The sequence below is a fragment of the Cnephaeus nilssonii genome (assembly GCF_951640355.1).
Source record: "Cnephaeus nilssonii genome assembly, chromosome: 12".
NCBI classification, from domain to species: domain Eukaryota; kingdom Metazoa; phylum Chordata; class Mammalia; order Chiroptera; family Vespertilionidae; genus Cnephaeus; species Cnephaeus nilssonii.
The window spans coordinates 61,642,569-61,661,412 of NC_137083.1; the positions used below are offsets into that span (position 1 = coordinate 61,642,569).

The 18,844-nt window shown below is 48.5% G+C and overlaps 1 pseudogene across 1 annotated transcript; it reads left to right on the forward strand.

The window, feature by feature from the left end:
• The first annotated feature begins 2,894 nt into the window (after positions 1-2,894).
• LOC307108086 (RNA-binding protein 34-like) lies at positions 2,895-4,510 on the forward strand (annotated as a pseudogene). The gene is made up of 3 exons: positions 2,895-3,158; positions 3,371-3,640; positions 4,019-4,510. The product of its transcript is annotated as an RNA-binding protein 34-like (transcript).
• The last annotated feature ends 14,334 nt before the right edge of the window (positions 4,511-18,844 follow it).

Sequence of the window (18,844 nt, forward strand, 5' to 3'; positions counted from 1 at the left end):
TGCCGGTTACTGGCAGCCGAGCTCAGTTCCTGACTGACAGAGACGGCCCGGCTGTCCCGAGATCTGCTGTCCCCCAACAGGCCTGGGCCCTGCCCTCCAGGCCACGGCACCAGCCAGACCCCTGGATTGCCTGGTACTTACTGGATCTGCTGTGTGGCCAGATTTGCATTATGGGCCTGGGAGGAAGAGAGGAAGGGAAGAAGGGGTGTGACTGAAGGCACGCGAGACCCAGGCCCTGGTCCCAAGCAGTTAATAATTTATTTGAGCAGACAGTGCCAATAGGTGGCAAATTGTTCCACGTGTGCTCTTTCAGCAAGGTGTGCAGGAAGGCTGCCTGGAGGAGGCGGCAGGGATGAACTGGGCCTTGACTTGGTAAGGAGGGAGGCCCACCTGGCGAGAGGAGCTTGTGGTCAGGGGCCGCACCGAGCCTAGCTGCCAACTTCGTGTCCCAGGGGGCTGAGGGGGCCATGGCTCTGTGCCCGTTTGAGTCCCTGGCAAAGGAATTAGTTCTGAAGGATAGAAAGGCAAGCCATGGAGTCTCCCTAGTAATAATGGCAATAATCTCAACAGCCAAGACGGCCAATGTTTTAAGGTTCCAGGCATGGAGCTAAGGGTTTAATTTACATCAAGGCTGAGAGGCGGGTGTGATCCGCCTGCAGTGGAACACCTGTTACTTTTGCCTGCCCAGCATCTGTTCCTGCTGCTGGCATCAGTGCTGCTACGCTGTTTGGGGGAACTACCCCTCCTCACTGCTCTGGCCCAGGTGGTGTTTGGAGTCTAAGGTCCTCTTCCCCTCCCTCCAATGGTGGCCACTCCACCCTGCCAGCCAATCAGGTGCCCTGCTCTGAGGTCAGAGAAGAATTCCCCCCTCTCCACCCCTCCCCCCACACACACACACACACACTTCTGCTGAGACCACGGAAGATCCCTTTCCCTCTGGGGATGCTAAGCTGGCAGGAGGTAGCCTGGAGCAGGGCCGGGAGGGCCTGCCCGAGAACCTCCTCCGGGGCCTTTCTTTAGATCAGAACGTTAAAAGCATGTTCCACTGGCTTTCTGTCCCTTGTGATCTGGAACCCTAACACATACCTTCAAATATTCCAGTGAGGGAACTAGAAGGTGCACTTACCAGAACCTAAGATAGCCACACCCTGGGCCTTGAGGACAGACTTCTGCAAGTGCAGATAAAAGAAAAGGTTTAAGCCAAAGCCTTAAACAGAAGGTGGTGGCCTCCAGGTAAGGTGACCCATCGCCCACACAGGTCACCTCACTCCCTACCAAACCCCACTAGCGACAGGGAAAGGTACAACAGGGGACGGGGTGGGGGCGCGTGGCCACAGGAACAGAAGAAAGGAAAAGCTGACCCTAGCAAACAGCACTGTTGGAAACTAGAAAACAGGTGTACGTGTCGTTACTCACATGACGGATTAAAAGCAAAACGAAACAAAAAATCCTTCTCATCAAAACCCTGTTCCTGAACCAGCGAGGAGGGACAAGATGAAGCGACCAGTTTTCACCGCAAAAACTTCTCAAAGGCTGGGGCTTCAGGCTCCTGATCCTGGGATCCTGGGGCGGAGGAAGGGCTGTGACAGGGGGAGAGGCGGAGCCGAATCAGCGTTGGGGGCCTCTCCTCGCAGTTCCAGTTCCGTGCACCAGGCCACTGACCCTCCAGACTGAGCAGGCAGGGGGTTCTGCTAGGCCAGTGGTCGGCAAACTCATTAGTCAACAGAGCCAAATATCAACAGTACAACGATTGAAATTTCTTTTGAGAGCCGAAAACCAACTTCTGCGCATGGGCCACGAAGTTTCAATTGCACTGTACGTGCGCGCCCGCACGTGGTATTTTGTGGAAGAGCCACACTCAAGGGGCCAAAGAGCCGCATGTGGCTCCCGAGCCGCGGTTTGCCGACTACTGTCTAGGGAAAGAGCAAACCAGCGGCCTGCAGCCCAGCTCAGGGGAAAGACCACACTGAAAAGCAGGGCTTACAGGGATCGTCAACACACGGAACAGGGAGACCTCAACCTCCCTCCTCCTCTCAGAGCCCAGAAGCCTGGCCACTGGGCTCCTTCCTCCAGGCAGGCCGGGCGGGGCATCCTCCGTGAGCTCTGACCAACGCAGGAGGGAGGGAGGGAGGACCAGAGAGACCAGCACTAGGAGTGTCTTACCCACAAAGCAGAGCTCAGGCCCAACTGGCTTCACTGGTGAACCCTACCAAGCATTTAAAGAAATGTTCATGCCCTAGCTGGTTTGGCTCAGTGGATAGAGTGTCAGCCTGCAGACCCAAAGGTTCCAGGTTCGATTCTGGTCAAGGGCACATGCCTGGGTTGCGGCCTCGGTCCAACTTGCAGGAGGCAGCCAATCAATGATTCCCGCTCATCATTGATGTTGCTATCTCTCCCTTCTTCTCTGAAATCAATAAAAATATTTTTTTAAAAAAGAAACGTTCATACCACTTTTAAAAACTCTTTTTTTTAAAAAAAGTATTTTATTGATTTTTTACAGAGAGAAAGGGAGAGGGATAGAGAGCTAGAAACATCGATGAGAGAGAAACATCGACCAGCTGCCTCCTGCACACCCACTACCAGGGATGTGCCTGCAACCAAGGTACATGCCCTTGACCGGAATCGAACCTGGGACCTTTCAGTCCGCAGACCGACGCTCTATCCACTGAGCCAAACCGGTTTTGGCCACTTTTTAAAACTCTTACCAACAAAATGGTAAAGAAGGGAGCACTCCCCACTCATTCCACGAGGGCAATAGCATCATGACACCAAAACCGGACAAAGACATCACAAGAAAAGGAAAAGAGAACTTACACAATTTTTTATGTCGATTATACTAGTATCTCAATAAAACCTTTTTCAGGGAAGTTGCCTGGACCCAGACATACAGGCTCATGTGCTGCAGCTCTGGGAGGTCTCCAGCTGAGAATGGCCCCCAAAGGAAGCAGGATGAGGAGGAAGACAGTGCATCCCAAACTCAAAGACGGCTTTTGCAAGAATCTGCAAAAAAGCCTGAGTGAAAAAGAAACTTTTGGATGCAGACAGAAATGTGGCCAACAGCGCTCTAGCAAGTGCTGATTTAGAAGAATAAATTCACCAGAAACAAGAGCAGAAAAGGGAAAATTCTTAATCTGGTGTGATAGCAGCAGATAAAAAAAGTACTTGATGGCCCTGCCCATGTGGCTCAGTGGTCAAGCATCAACCTATGAACAAGGAGGTCACGGTTCGATTCCCAGTCAGGGCACAGGCCCAGGTTGCGGACTCGATTCCCAGTACGGGGTGTGCAGGAAGCAGCCGATCAATGATTCTCATCATTGATGTTTCTATCTCTCCCTCTCTCTGAAATCAATAAAATATAGATTTTTAAAAGTACTGGATGATGTATATCACACAGTTTTCAATCAAAAGAAGAAAATTCAAATCAACCAAGAAGAGAGATTAAAGAATGAGAGAACTGTGTGGCTAACTTTCCTGTCACATGTACTAGTAATAAGAAGAGCTAAAGTCATTTTTTAAAAAGTATGGACCAATAGAATCTGTACAGTTTTGTTCTGTGATTCCAGCAGAGGGAACTATATCCAAAAATTTGGCTGTAGTAAAACATAAAATTCATCCCGATCAGAAAAATATAAATGCTTATGTTACAGAAAACCGGCGAAGAACCAAGCAACGCTTAGAGAGATGGAGTTACATTTATTATGCGTGGGCCCAGAGGAAAATGTCTCTCAAATTCTGGGCCCCAACATGGAGGAACTTACCCTGTTTATATGTTTTTACCTTCTTTGTCTCCCAAATATGGGGTGTTTCCGACCCCCTTTGCAAGTTCTTAAAGAGCCCCTATGTGCTGGGCCTTGAGACCTCAACCAAAGGCCTGGCCTGGTGCCAGCACTGATAACTTAGTCCGGGGAAGGTTTAATGGCCTCTCTGAAGTGGGAGTAGTCTTATTTTCCTTATTATTTAAGCAAGCAAGCAAGCATTTACAGAAGCCAAATAGCAGGGTTAAAATTTCAAACAGCAGTTTTTATATAAGATGGATGCTTCACTCATGATGGAGGAGAGAGCGGCTACTAAAGCGTTGAACAGAAATGGGGCCCAGATTGCTGATGGATTTCGTGTTAGAGTTGATCCAGCATCGGAGACCTCACCTAGGGACAGCGATCAGTGTTTGTGGGGAATCTCCCGCTGAAGACTGTGGGAACTTCGTGGCGGCAGGATCACAAGAGGCCAGCTGACAGGCGTCGGCAGAGGGCTTGGCTCATCTTGCTCTGAAGTGAAATAATTCTGCACTGATGGGAAGAAAACGCAGGCATGTGCCCTCTTAATAAAGAAAATTTAAACCCCCAGTTAGAAGAATGTCAGTAAATCTAAGAAGAGACTCAATTTTGCTTCAAAATATGTCGGACATTCTAAAAATGTATTTATTGAAGAAAAAGCTGTTTTCAACAAAAAGAAAAAGAAGAAAAGAAAGGTGGATGGACTAAGAAACAGAAAAAAAACAACACAGAAGTAACATTTCAAAGCTTTATTTTTCCCCACTGAATACTGGTGACAAATATGTGGTGAAACCGCCCCCGCCCCCAAAAAAATTTTTTAAGATGAAAGACAACCCATAGAATGAAAAAAAAATTCACAAATTATGTATCTGATAGGGGACTAGTGTCCAGAATATATAAATAACTATTACAATTCAACAATAAAAGGACAACCCTATTTTTATTTATTTTTAAAATATTTTTATTGATTTCAGAGAGGAAGGGAGACGGAGAGAGAGATAGAAACATCAATGATGAGGGAGAATCACTGATTGGCTGCCTCCTGCACGTCCCACACTGGGGATCAAGCCCGCAACCTGGGCACGTGCCCTGACAGGGAATCGAACCCTGAACTTCTGTTTCATAGGTCAATGCTCAACTACTGAGCTACACCAGCTGGGCAAGACAATCCAATTTTCAAATGGGCAAAAGGTTTTAATAGACATTTATCCAAAGAAGACATAAGAATGGTCAATAGCACATGAAAAGATGCTCAACAGGAGTCATTAGGGAAATGAAAATTCAAACCATAATGAGATACCACTTCTCACACCCACTGGAATTGCTATAATAAAAAACGATGAGCAATGACTAGAGTTGACAAGGATGTGGATAAATGGAAACGCTCATACCTTGCTGGTGGGAATGTAAAATGGTGCAGTCACTTAGGAAAAACAGTTTTCCAATTCCTCAAAAGGTGAAGCACAGAATTTCCATATGACTCAGCAACTCTAATCCTAGGAATATGTGCTCAGGAGAATTGAAAACATGTTCACAAAAAACCTTTTCACGAATGTCCATAGCAGCATTATTGATAATAGCCCCAATGCAGAAATAGCTCAAATGTCCATCAGCTGATGAAAGGATGAACAAGATGTGGTTTATACAGTACAATGGAATCGTATTCAATCTTAAAAAGGGAGGAAATGCTGACATCCATGTGTTATAACATGGATGAACCTAAAGACATTATGCTGCCCTGGTCGGTGTGGCTCGGTTGGTTGGGTGTTGTCCCGTGCACCAAAAGGTTGCTGGTTCGATTCCCAGGCAGGGCACATGCCCAGGTTATGGGCTCAATCCCCAGTAGGGGGCGTGCAGGAGGCAGCCAATTGATGTTCTGCTCAAATATCGATGTTTCTCTTTCTTTCTCCCTCTCTCTAAAATTCAATAAAAGTATTTTAAAAACATTATGCTATGTGAAATAAGTCAGACACAAAAGGCCACATGTTGTAAGTGAAGTGTCCAGAATAGTCAGATCCATAGAAACAGATAGTAGATTAGTAATTGCCAGAGACCAGGTTGAGGGAGGAGTAGAAAATGACTCCCAATGGGTAACAGGTTTCTTTTCAGGGTGATGAAAGTGTTCTAAAATTAGATACTGGTCATAGTTGCATGGTAACTATGAATATAGTAATAACCACTGGATTGTATGCTTTAAAAGGGTGAACTTCATGGACTGTGAATTATATCTCAAAAAAAGGTGTTATAAAATAGTTTTAGAAATCTCTCTCTTAATGACAGAAATGGGCTGTTTTTGTTTGTTTTGCAATTATTTTTAAAAATTTTGTATTGATTTCAGAGAGGAAGGGAGGAGAGATAAACACATTAATGGTGAGAGAGAATCATTGATTCGCTGCCTCCTGCATGCCCCAAGTCTGAAACCTGGGCATGTGCCCTGACGGGAATCGACTGTGACCTCCTGGTTCATAGGAGGATGCTCAACCACGGAGCCACGTCAGCCGGTCTTGCAATGTTTTTTTATATCCATGGTTTTAGGACAGAATTCAGGAATAATTGTTCCTATTTTTCATGTTTAGAGATGTAAGCACTGAGAAACTTTGTTCACATAGATTAGGAGATGGGAACAGCAAGCATTTTGATACAATTTCAATCAAATCTTTGAATTCTTTCTGAATTATAGCCAAAATCATAATCTTTCATCACAAATTATTTTTAATGATTTACCTGCTGACAAATCTATTCAGTTCTCCTCTAATTTGCTTAAAGTAAAGAATTGGAAGTCACCTTGAGACAGGCCAGGAAGCCAGGAGCAGTGGAATGGGGAAACTGAGACAGACAGCTGAACAAACTGGCTGAGAAATTTACAGCAATACCGAAGGCACCTCCCTAGAAATAACATCCAGGCCTCAGTTGTGCTTCAGCTCCAGACCCAGAAAAGCAGCAAAACCAGGTGGGAGACACCAGGACCAGCTTTGATGACCGAGGACCCCCTGCCCTGCCACTGACCAATCAGTGAAGACCACGGCCCTGGAGGCCCACACCCAGAAAACTGATGAATATTCTGCTGAAACCCTCCCCTGAGACCTTCCCTAAGATTCCCGCCTGCAAGAAAGAAAGAAAAGCCTTAAGACAAAGGACCAGAGGGTGCTCTCCCTCTGGGGAGCACCCCCACATCCCTGCCATTCCCTTTCCCCTTTCTTCCCCCACTTCTTTCCCCACGGGCATGCATCTCCTAAACTCTAAAGGTTCAATTCCTGGTCAGGGCACATACCTAGGTTGTGGCTTCAATCCCCAGTCAGGGCACATACAGAAGACAAACCAATTGATGTTCCTCTCTCTCTCTCCAAAAAGCAATAAAAATACATCTTCATGGGGATTAAAATAATAACAACAATGATAATAATAATAGTAATAATAATAATTCATGAGGGAATAAGAAGGATGGTAACTGGTTCAAATGAGAATTTGAGGAATGAAGATTTATAGTCAGTCAGTCAAAAGGATGCTGAAGATCATTTGCTAAGTTAGGAACAAAACTGCTTAATATCTTACAGGGCATTTGTCACTCTCCTGAGCAAAAATCTGCAAGTTAACAAGTACCTCGCAGGTCCGGCCCCTAATCAACAGTGAGTCACTCAAATAGATACATTCTCCGGGGAAATGAGCGATCCTTGGTCCTGCCACCCTCTGCTCTGATATAACATTGAAATGACACCAGCCGTCCTTTCCCCTGATCTCCATGTTTTGGGTAATTTGTCCTTACACTCATTATTTAATTTGTCTGTGCTACTAAAATGTTATCATTTGAAGAATATGATAAAAAGACATAGGATTCCTTCAGTAAACATGTGCTCATGTGTGTTTCACATTCTGCTGTTAGGCTTTAAGGAATAATAAAAAATAAGTCTGTATTAGAAAATGAGAAATAATGCCAATAGTTTTGTTAGACATCAAGATCAAACTTTTCCAATAATGTTAATGAAAGAGAAAAGCATAAGAACTAATTAGTCTGTCAGCTGGCAAATAATTTTATTTTTGTTTAAATAAAGAGAAAAAATGAAACATTTTATTAATTAAATAAAATAAGAATTAATTATAATGTAAATGAAATATTATATATTTACAAGTAATACTTTATTACATACTTGATAAGGTAGTGTGTGTGTATATATATTTTTATTTTTATTTTTATTTTTTATTGCCCGGCCAGGTGGCTCAGTAGTTGAGCATCAACCTATGAACCAGAAGATCATGGTTCAATTCCCGGTCAGGGCACATGCCCAGGTTGCAGGCTCAATCCCCAGTGTGGGGCGTGCAGGAGGCAGCTGATCAATGGTTCTCTTTCATCATCGATGTTTCTATCTCTCTCTCCTTCTCCCTTCCTCTCTGAAACCAGTAAAAATATATTTTAAAAATTATATATATATATATGTATATATATATATATATATATATATATATATATATATATATATATATTCATAGGTCAACACTCAACCACTGAGCCATGCTGGCCGGACGATAAGGTAGATTTTTTAAATATCTTATTGAATAAAGCACTCTTTAATTTGACAAAAGCATCATGTATAATTTTTTAAATGTACTTTATAGTTCCCCCCAAAATCTGCCATTACACTTAGAAGAATGTGCCGCGAACTTGTATTGCTCCGTTTCTTTTAGGACGATGTTCTTCTGAGACAGGGTTTGTGCTGAGAACGGCCCGAGACTCGCCTGAGAGTAGTTCCTTGCTCTTCACGGAGGTGCGGCAGGGGAGCCGCTGTTTACACTCAGAATGTGCTCCTAAGGCTGGCTTTGCCTTGGCCCTCGCGGGAGCTTTTCTCAAGAGCAGTAACACCAGTTAGTTAGGAGAGCTGAAATGGCATCACCACGCCCCATGCTACAATACACCAGATTCTGCACCCCAACAAGGACCAAAATACAGTCGTTATCGCCTGCTCCAGCCTTAACCGACACACACGTTTGGCAAAGGAAGACCCAGAGCCAGAGGACGGGATCCGGGCCCTAATCAAGCTCAGGGGAGGCTTTCCCTAAACCAGATTTTCAAACTGTGCCTTTGTTTGCACCCCTGGAGGTTTTCATATCCAGAGGCAATGCACCTTAAACCACAGTTGGAGCCCCGCAATGGTAAAGTGGGCATGGGAAATATCTTTTTAAAAAACATGTTCAGCCCTCGCCCGTTTGGCTCAGTGGATAGAGCGTCGGCCTGCGGACTGAAGGGTCCCGGGTTTGATTCCAGTCAAGGGCATGTACCTCTGTTGCAAGCTCAATCCCTGGCCCTGGTCGGGGCACGTGTGGGAGGCAGCCAATCCATGTGTCTCTCTCACATCGATGTTTCTCTGTGTCTCTCTCCCTTCCTTCCACTCTCTCTGAAAATCAATGGAAAAATATCTTCAGGTGAGGATCAACCAAAAATAAAATTAAAAAAACATGTTCATATTGATTTAGAGAGAGAGGAAGGGAGAGAGAGAAAAACATCAGTTCATTGCCTCTTGCAAGCAACCCAATGTGGATTGAACCCACAACCTGGTGTGTGCCGTGCAACCAACTGAGCCACACTGACCTGGATGTGGGGGTGGGGGATGAAGAAGAGTTAAGGATGAAGCGTGAACCTCCACTTGAGGAACTGGGTAGTGAGGGGTAGCAAGGATTCCACCTCCTGAGACGTGAGGTGGGGAGGAGGGGGTTGAGGAGAAAAGGAAAGGGTGAGTTTGAGAGGATCATCAGCAAGTGAAAATGTCAAGTAGGAAGTTGTGTAAATGAGGCTGGTGTTCAGGGTGGAAACATCCAATTTGGGAGACAGGGGCACACAGATAAAAATATTAAAAATCCATGGTATCGAATGAGGTTACTTTGGAAGAGATGTGGATAGAGATTCTCCTTACCTGCTTACTTGTTTCTAAAACTTTACTTTATATTAAATATCTATGTTCATTAGTTTTGCTTCATTTATAGTTGCTTCTATTTTTCTTGGCACCATATTATTTAAAATACTGTTGCTTTCTTCTACGTTCTGATGGTGTATCACCTTGTCTAAGGCTGGACCACCATTTTTTCATAATAAAGTCTGAACATTTTATTGCCTATTTATGTCTTCAAACAAATTGTAGGAGCAATTTGTCAAGATTAAAATAACTGTTGAGAATTTTCATAAGGACTGCAAAAATATGTAAATTTGTTTAAAGACAATTTATATATTCACATTTCATTTAGTTTAGTCTTTTCAGGAACAAAGAATATTAGTTTTAAAAAATATTTTGAATCAGTAATACATAAGCACAGTACAGATTTTCAGGAAGTCACAATTATGTAGTAAAAATTAAATCTCTTGGCTCTTTCCTACAAAACTAAACCAACCTCTTATTATACAATCCAGCAATTGTGCTTCTTGGGATTTATCCAAAGGAGCTGAAAACTATGTCCACAAAAAACAAAAACAACAAAGAACCTGCATACGGCCCTGGCTGGGAAGCTCAGTTGGTTAGAGCGTCGTCCCAGGACACCAAGGTTTTGGGTTCGATTCCTGGTCAGGGCACATAAAAGCATCAAGCAATGAATGGATCAATAAGTAGAACAACAAATTGATGTTTCGCTCTCTCTCGCTCTCTCAAATCAACAAAAAATAAACAGGTAAATAAAACAGTTTTATTTTTTTTAAAAACCCACACCTGTACCCAGATGCTTATAACAGCTTTATCCATAATTGCCAAAACTTGGAAGCAACCAAGATGTCCTTCAGCAGGTGAGTGGTTAAATAAACTGAGGAACATCCAGACTGTGGAATATTATTCAGTGCTAAAAAGAAATGAGCTATCGCCCGGCCGGCATAGCTCAGTGGTTGAGCATCGACCTATGAACTAGGAGGTCATGGTTCAATTCCGGGTCAGGGCATATGCCCGGGTTGCAGACTCGATCCCTGATCAGGCAGGAGGCAGACAATCAATGATTCTCTCTCATCATTGATGTTTCATCTCTCTCTCTCTCCCTCGCCCTTCCTCTCTGAAATCAATAAAAATATATTTAAAAAACAGCTGAAACCGGTTTGGCTCAGTGGATAGAGCGTCGATCTGCGGACTGAAAGATCCCAGGTTCGATTCCAGTCAAGGGCATGTACATTGGTTGCGGGCACGTCCCCAGTGGGGGATGTGCAGGAGGCAGCTGGTCGATGTTTCTCTCTCATCGATGTTTCTAGCTTTCTATCCCTCTCCCTTCCTCTCTGTAAAAAATCAATAAAATATATTTTAAAAAATAAATAATAATAATAATAATAAAAAGTAAATCTCTTTGTTCTTCCTACTCCTCCATACTCAGTTTTCTTTCCCAGAGGCAACCACTGTTTGTAGCTTCATTGGTGCCCCGAGATGGCCCTGTGTATACAAGCAGAAGGGACAGGCTTTTTATACACAAATGGAAGCAAGTCACATCCACTGCTCCGTGTGCTGCTTCTTACATAGTAATAGTTCCCTATCAGCGCGTATAGGGCTGCTTCATTCTTTTAAACAGATGTATGATATCCCACTTACCAACCCTTTATCATATTACAGTTCTAGTTGGGTCTTCTGAAAAAAAATTATTTATTGAATCTAAAGAGAAGAGAGGAAGGGAGAGAAACACATTGATTTGTTGTTCCACCCATTTATGCATTCATTGGTTGATTCTTGTATGCGCCCTGGCTGGGGATCGAACCCAAAACCTTGGGGTATCAGGACGATGCTCTACCTTCTAGTTGGTTCTTTTTCCTGTCTACTATGCCACTTTAAAAAAAGTAATTTCCTCTTCCTTGCAGATCTTTCCAAGTTTGTCTTTCATCTCTATAAACAGAGTAGACATGTGTTTTAGAGACTGGGTCTGATAATTCTAATATCTGACATCTTTGTGGGACTGTTTCTGGATCTATTTTTTCCCCTCTGGATTTTTGCCATTTTATTATATTTTTATTTTTTTGTTGAATTTATTGGGGTGACAGTGGCTAATAACATTATAGGCTTCAGGTGTCCAATTCTATAACCTGCATCCATCGTTTTCTGCTGGGTGTCTCACTCATGTCTCCTTGTTCCCTCAGGCACATAATCCCAGGTGAAGAAGGTCTGAGAGCGAAAGGAACAGAGCACAGAAAGCAATAAACACGAGAGAGGGCGAATCTCAGTGAGCGTTTTGTTATGTGTATTCCCCCCCCCCCCCAAAAAAAAAAAAAGTAGGTAGACTATCTGATAAGCACATAACAAAAAGTTTTTAGAAAACAACAACCAACGTACCGTGGTGGGAAGGACAGACACAGGACTGGATGTTTATCAGCTCCGTGAAGGGCTGTGATGGAGCCCGGAGGGCAGGCGAGGCCCGGAGCTCAGGGCAGGCTCCTTGGAGGAGGGCGGCTCTAGGAGGGGCACAGGCTGGCCAGGTTGGGGGGTTGGGGTGGGGGTGGGGGAGGGGGTGTGTGACATCATCAGAGGCCGAGGAAGAGGCCTCAGTGAAAGCAGAGGCTGGAACAGTGGAGGGAGCCACACAGCCGCTGTTTCTGGCCCTGCAGCCTGAGGAGGGGCGGGCGGGCCCGGCGCTGATCCTGAGACCTGGCCGCCAGGAATGGGCCTGAAGGAGGGGGTGGTGTGTCTGGGCTGTTCTGCAGGCAGGGAGCCCAGTCACCTCGCTGTCCGTCCGTCCGTCCGTCAGGGAGAGGGTGGTGTGGGCTTGGACCAGGGTGGAGGCCAGCACGGGGGCAGCAGCGGGAGCAGTGCAGATGGACTCAGAGAGTGAAGGGTGGGATTAGAAAGACGGTGATGTGGGGACGGGGCGAGGGCCCCGGCGGGTCAGCTGCAGGGAAAGCAGCGGGTGGGCGAGTTGGGACCTGGTGAGGGGGCCTGCGAAGCCTCTGGGTGAGGGGACGGTCTGGGAGAGGCCGGGGATCTGCCTCGCCGTCCAGGTGGAGGCCGGGCCAGCAGTTGGCCTCCCCCGGGGCGGCAGGCTACCCAGCTCTGCTGAATTATTTAGCCGCTGCTTCTCGGCTGTGACTGTGCCCGCAGGGCCTTGGCGGGTGCTAGGAAGTCCCACTGCCCGGCTGGCTGCCCAGGAAGCAGGGCACAGGGGGCCCCTGAGCCCCCAGGGAGAGAGCCCCCCTCGCTGCAGCCGGGCCTCGGAGCTGAGCCGAGCTGGCGTGGGCCCGCTCTCCTGCCCCTTCCCTCCAGCCCACCTCCCGGACTGCTGGGTGGGGCCTGGCGCCAGGAGTGGGCTGATGGCCTGAAGCGCTGGAGGTGGGGGTGTCCTCACCCCGGCCCAGGCTCTCAGCTCCCACTGTCCCTCTGCCTGTGGGTTTGGAACCCCAGGCCCTGGGCAAGGGGGGGCCCTCGGGGCTAAGCTGGCCGGGCAGCAGCCCTGGTCCTGACCCCTGGGGCCTGGCAGTGGGCAGTCGATGGAAACCCTGGGCCCTGTGAAGGCCTCGGCCAGAGAAGGCCACTCTGGTCCTGCAGCCCCAAGACCCCTCTCTCTGCGCCGCCCCCTGGCCCCCACCTAAGCCCATTGTGAGCCCAGAAGTCAGATTGCCTCCACAGGTGTCTGTTCAGGGCAACCTTGGGGCGCTCACGGCCTGGGGTGGGGCGAGAAGGAAGTGGGCCAAGCTGTCCTCCTTCCTGAGGGACCACAGCTGGCCACCCACAGAGCCTGGGCTGGCCGCCCCTGCCCTGAGGGCTAATCTGCCCCCTTCCCCGCAGCAGCACGCGGGCTGAGTGCAGGGCTGTCCAAACCCCACTGGGGTGCGCTCCGCCAGCTCCCCTCCCGCAGCCCAGCCCCCTGATGGCCTAGTCCCTGGAGGGGTGTTTTCTCCAGTGGCTGTGTGTTCAGGGAACAGGGTCTCACCTCTTGCGGGGACAATTACAGGGCTCCGAGGAGAGGCATTTTGGGGTGTCTCCCAGGGGCAGCTGTGGAGACAGGTCACAAGCCCTAGGACAGAGCCTGTGTGCCTCAGGGCCATCCCAGTGCTGTTGTGGGAGTACAGGGACCCTCAGGCCGTCAGGGGGAGAGGAGGGGAGGCCGCTGCCACAGCCCCAGGGTGAGATGCGCTTCCCGGGCCTCCTCCCTCCTCCACTTGGGCGCCCCCAGAAGAACAGTTGGGGTGAGCACTGCCCCCTGCACCCCCACCTGCCCCCTGAGCTGCGGTTGCCCCTCCCCCCGCCCTGCTCTTCTTAAATCTTCCAGTCTTCCAGGCCTACTTGGTCCAGAACTTGCTCTCAGGAGCCCCCACAGCTGCACCTCTGCTGCTTGTGGGCACACGGTCCAGCCTGGTCTGCCTGTGGCCCTGCTGTGCCCCCCCCCCACCCGCTGTGGCCCCCATGGGAGCAGAGATCAAGTCCAAGGGCCCCAGCACTCCAGCACCAGAGGTCGCCTCAGAACAGACCTATCGCTCCAGCGGGGAAACTGAGGCCCAGCCCAGGAAGGCCCTGCACCCCGGCACAGGGGTGCCGAGGGGCCTCCCAGGTCACTTCCTCACTCCTCCGTACGGGAGCCTCTGCAGGAGTGACTGCGTGAACCATGAGTGCCCAGGATGTCGGCGGAGAAACTTGCTCGAGTTTCTCTTCATTTTGATGTAGAGACCGAGGACCAGGGAGAGAGGTGGTGTCCGATGGCTCCACCACGGGTTGGAGTCTGGAGGGCAGGGGGCACTGGGGCTCGAGTTACTGCCCCCCTCTGGAAACAGGGCGCGGGGCCAGCAGGATCAGTGGCCATTACTAATGCATGTGCTGGCTGTGGCCGAGGGGCCATCTCAGCCTCCCCAGCTGGGTCCGGGGGGGGGGGCGGGGGAAGGGCCTGGAGCCCCGTCCTGGCCTCAGAGGCAGCCCTGGGGAAACGCCAAGACTGGCCTAAGGGGACAACCAGCCCCCCCAGTCTGGGAGCTCAGACCAGCAAAAAGGAAGGCTCAGGCAGAATCCCGGTCTAACGTTCTCTAGTGACGTGATCCCTGCCGCTCCCCGCCTCCCCGGACGCCTCTGGGTCCAGTTGCCTCTCGCCCGTAGCTCTGGTCCCTCCTCAGATTTGAATTTCGTTTCTGCAAGGGAAATGCTCTGCGTTCCTGCCAGGGCCTCCGCCCTGGACAGTGCCCTCACTCCCCCCCCCCCCGGGGTGCACCCAGGCCCACTCTGCTGTATGAAGCCCCCAGACAGGCAGCTTGCTCCCCCCGGAGCCAGGGTCAAGGTGCTCCCTGGGTGCCTGGGCCTGTGGCTTTCCTGGGCGGGGCCTCAGTGTCCTCACCTGGCTCCCGAGGCGTTTGGTTTTATTGGCCGGTCTGTCTGTCTGTGCCCTGCCTTGTGGCGGCAAGGATTCCTGGGAGGGGACACTGCCCGGGGCAACATCCTGTCTCAGGTGCTTCGGCACAGAGTTTCAGTGACGAGCTCAAGGCCAAACAGAATTCATCCAAGGTCACACACCGACCTCCTTATCGCCAGCCCAGGGTTCTTTCCACCAGACTCCTCTAGCTGCCCATGAATAATTTGCACCCGCTGGCAGGGCGGTCATGGACCACATCCCTCTTCTCACTTTTCTGGAACATCCACTCCAGCCTCTCTGCTCTCCCTCTGGCAGCTCCCCCCCCCCTCCTGCGAGCCCGAGGACGTGGGCATCCCGAATTCTTTCCAGTTCTTTCCCCTGCTGGAAGGAAGACAGCCCAATATCGTCGCTCTCTTTCTCAGGTGGGCATCTCATCCCCCTCATCTGCCTGTGTCGTCCTAATTAAGTTTTATTCATAAAATCATTCAGGTCTGGCCCAAGCCCCAATACACACACACACACACACACACACACACACACACTCGCTCATTCACATTGCAAGAGCACCTCCAATAAAACATCTTTAATTCATAATCGGACATTTGTGAAAACAACAGTAGAAAGAAGTGTACCTTTGCACTCTATGCAAAAACAAGTGTTGGAAAAATAAATAGCATGACTGAGGGAAAAAAGACTTCATCCTAGTCACGGCCTTCGGGAGGGTAAGCAGGGAGAACTGACGACGGAAGTTGTCTCCTCCGCTGAACCCTGGGTCCTGAGCTCCTCTTCCGGGCACAGCCAGAGCACTGGTGACCTCCCTCTGTGTTTGCTGAAAACTCACACTTCCTAACACAGAGGTTCTGATGGGGTCCTTTGTCACCCTCCACGCGGGGGCCCAACTGGGCAGTCTGTCCCCAAACCTCCTCACACGCTGTTGGCTCCTCGGGTTCTGTCTGTGGTTCAACGTCTGGCTCAAGCATCAGGCTTTGGTGCAGCTGATTGTGGACAGGCTGGTGGGGGGCATTTCACTGAAGCCCGGGGCATGTTCTGAAAGGAGCTCATACAGAACATAACCGTCGGTCCAGACCGCCGAAGATGCCAGACTTGGTTGTTTCCAGGTGCTTCAGAAATACCTGACAACTATTTGTAATAGCAGACATTAGCAACAACCCAGTGGTCCCCACAGGGCACAACTCATAAACTATGACATATTTGCATAATGCAGTCCTATGCAACTGTTAAAAAAATAAAAGAAATAAAAAATTTTTCTATCTACCTCTACGGAGTGACCTCCCAGGTATATAATAACATTTTTAAAAATTTAAAGGTAGGGCAAAGATGGATGCTAGATTTATTTGATATACTTTGTTTTGTAGGTTTGGCTCAGTGGATAGAGCATCGGCCTGTGGACTGAAGCGTCCCAGGTTCAATTCCAGTCAAGGGCATACCTGGGTTGCAGGCTCGACCCCCCAGTAGGGTGTGCAGGAGGCAGCCGATTGATGATTCTCTCTCATCATTGATGTTTCTATCTCTCTCTCCCTCTCCCTTCCTCTCTGAAATCAATAAAATATATATATACATATTTCTTTATCTAAAATTTTTTAAAAAAGAACACAAAATTAAATGTAAATAATTTGTTATAGTAAAATAATAAAACAACCAAAATATCAATCGGTAGTGGGCTGGTTAAGTAACTTTTGCTACATTCATAAAATGAATTCCATGCAGCTGTAAAAAAAGAAGGAGATTGGCTTTTAGGTACTTTTTTTTTTCCTAATTCTCACCTGAGGATATTTTCTCATTGATTTTTAGGGAGAGTGGAAGAGAGAGGGAGAGACAGAGAGAAATATCGATGTGGTAGAAACACATCAATTGGTTGCCTGCTGCACAAGCCCCGACCAGGGCCTGGGCCAGAAAGGAGCCTGCAACTGAGGTACGTGCCCTTGAACTCAGGACCCTTTGATCCGCAGGCCGACCTACGCTCTATCCACTGAGCCAGACCGGCTAGGGCAGCTTTTAGTACTTCTATGGAATGATCCTGTGCTGAACAATGCATAGAGTACACTACAGTGCGTAAATGTAACAGCGGGTATAACATTTATATTTGCCCTCATTTAAAAACCTATGGAAGGATAATAGGACTCTAATAAAAGTGGCTGGAAGGGGGGAAATGGGGAAGACAGTGCATAGGTGGGAAGATTTTTCACTGAGTATTTTTAAAATATTATCTCAGGTTTTGACCATGTAAATGTATTTTACCTCTTTAAAAATAAAATTAATTAAAACATGATTTAAACCTAGTGGTTGATTGTCGACCTATGAACCAGGAGGTCATGGTTCGATTCCTGGTCAGGGCACATGCCTGGGTTGCAGGCTCAATCCACAGGAGACAGCCGACCCATGATTCTCTCTCATTGTAGATATTTCTATCTCTCTCTCCCTGTCCTTTCTTCTCTGAAATCAGTAAAAATATATTAAAAACAACAAAAAAAAACATTATTTAAAATGAAATATTTTTAAAATTCCTAAAAATCAAAAGTGGAATAAAGCAAAGGAACCCTTGTACCTACTAGTTAAAGGGCATAGCCACAAAGAGTGAACAGTCATTTGACTCTATTCCCAGTAGAACATACTCTACAGCGAAAGGAACGGAGAACACCTAAATTGTTTTAGCCGTCATGCGGGTGGTGGAGGGGTTGGCTTTGCTATTCGGAGGGCAGAGAAATGGAGTCCAGACCTTGCAAGTCCTGGGTCCCCTCTTGCCCAGGGAAAGCCTTCTAGACCTTCTTAAACAATGAACCCCAAGAAGGCTGGGAGCAGCCCCTCGCCCCAGTGCCACAGCCCAGGTGCCCATCCACACCGGGTGCTGGGCAAATGCCTGTGCCTCCCACGAGCTGGTCTGGGGTCAGACCGAGGGAGGCATGGGAGGCGGTGCCCAAGGCCAGCCTGGACCAAGGTGTTCTCTTAGCCGGAGGCAGGAGGTGAGGAGGGAGCAGTTGGGGAAGAGTGATGCTAAACAGCCTGGACAGAGCGGGGCAGACCACCATCCAGAGCGGCTCCCAGACTCCCGATTCCCTCACAAAAGCAGATGATAACAGTGCCGACCCTGAGGGCGATTGTGTGGGGATCATGCGGACTATTGCCATGAGCTTTCAGCACACTGTTACTGAGTGGCCACTGCACAGGAACTCTCATAAGCATCTGTGGGAGATGGAGGGGACTGACGTGGCCGGTAGGGAAAGCCTGGCCCCTCTGAGGGACAGGCCCCATGTGGCCTGGGGGACAGGAGAAGTTTGCGGAATGGCTCTGGGCGGCACCAGGAAAGTGGGAATTCAGGTCCTGAAAGCAGAGAAGCCCCTTGAATCTCACCACTCAGGTCATGGGGCGTCATGCAAATTAGGGGTGCCCTGGGCAGGAAGGCCCCTTGTTCAAGTCTGATTCTCCAGGTCTGGGGCATGATTCCGCAGAGTTGCAAGGAGGAGATCCTGCACCCTTCCTCGTATTCAAGATGCCTGCCATCAGGAAGTTCTGCCTGGTATCGCTCCTGAGGCCCTCATGCTGCAGCCTGGCACACAGAGGGCCTTGTGCTGGGCTGGGAGACAGGCAGAGGGTCCTTGGGGAAAAAGCACTTATCAAGATTGGAGGCCCCTGTTCAAGCTCCATGGTGACAACTACATACATGCACCCTCGGCTTTGGAGGGCAGGTGGGTGGGGAGGGACCCAGCTGCCACCTGGAGGCGATAGGGCCAATCTTAGAGCTCTATTCTCAGCGTCTGTCAACTTCAAAAGCAATTTCCTTTATT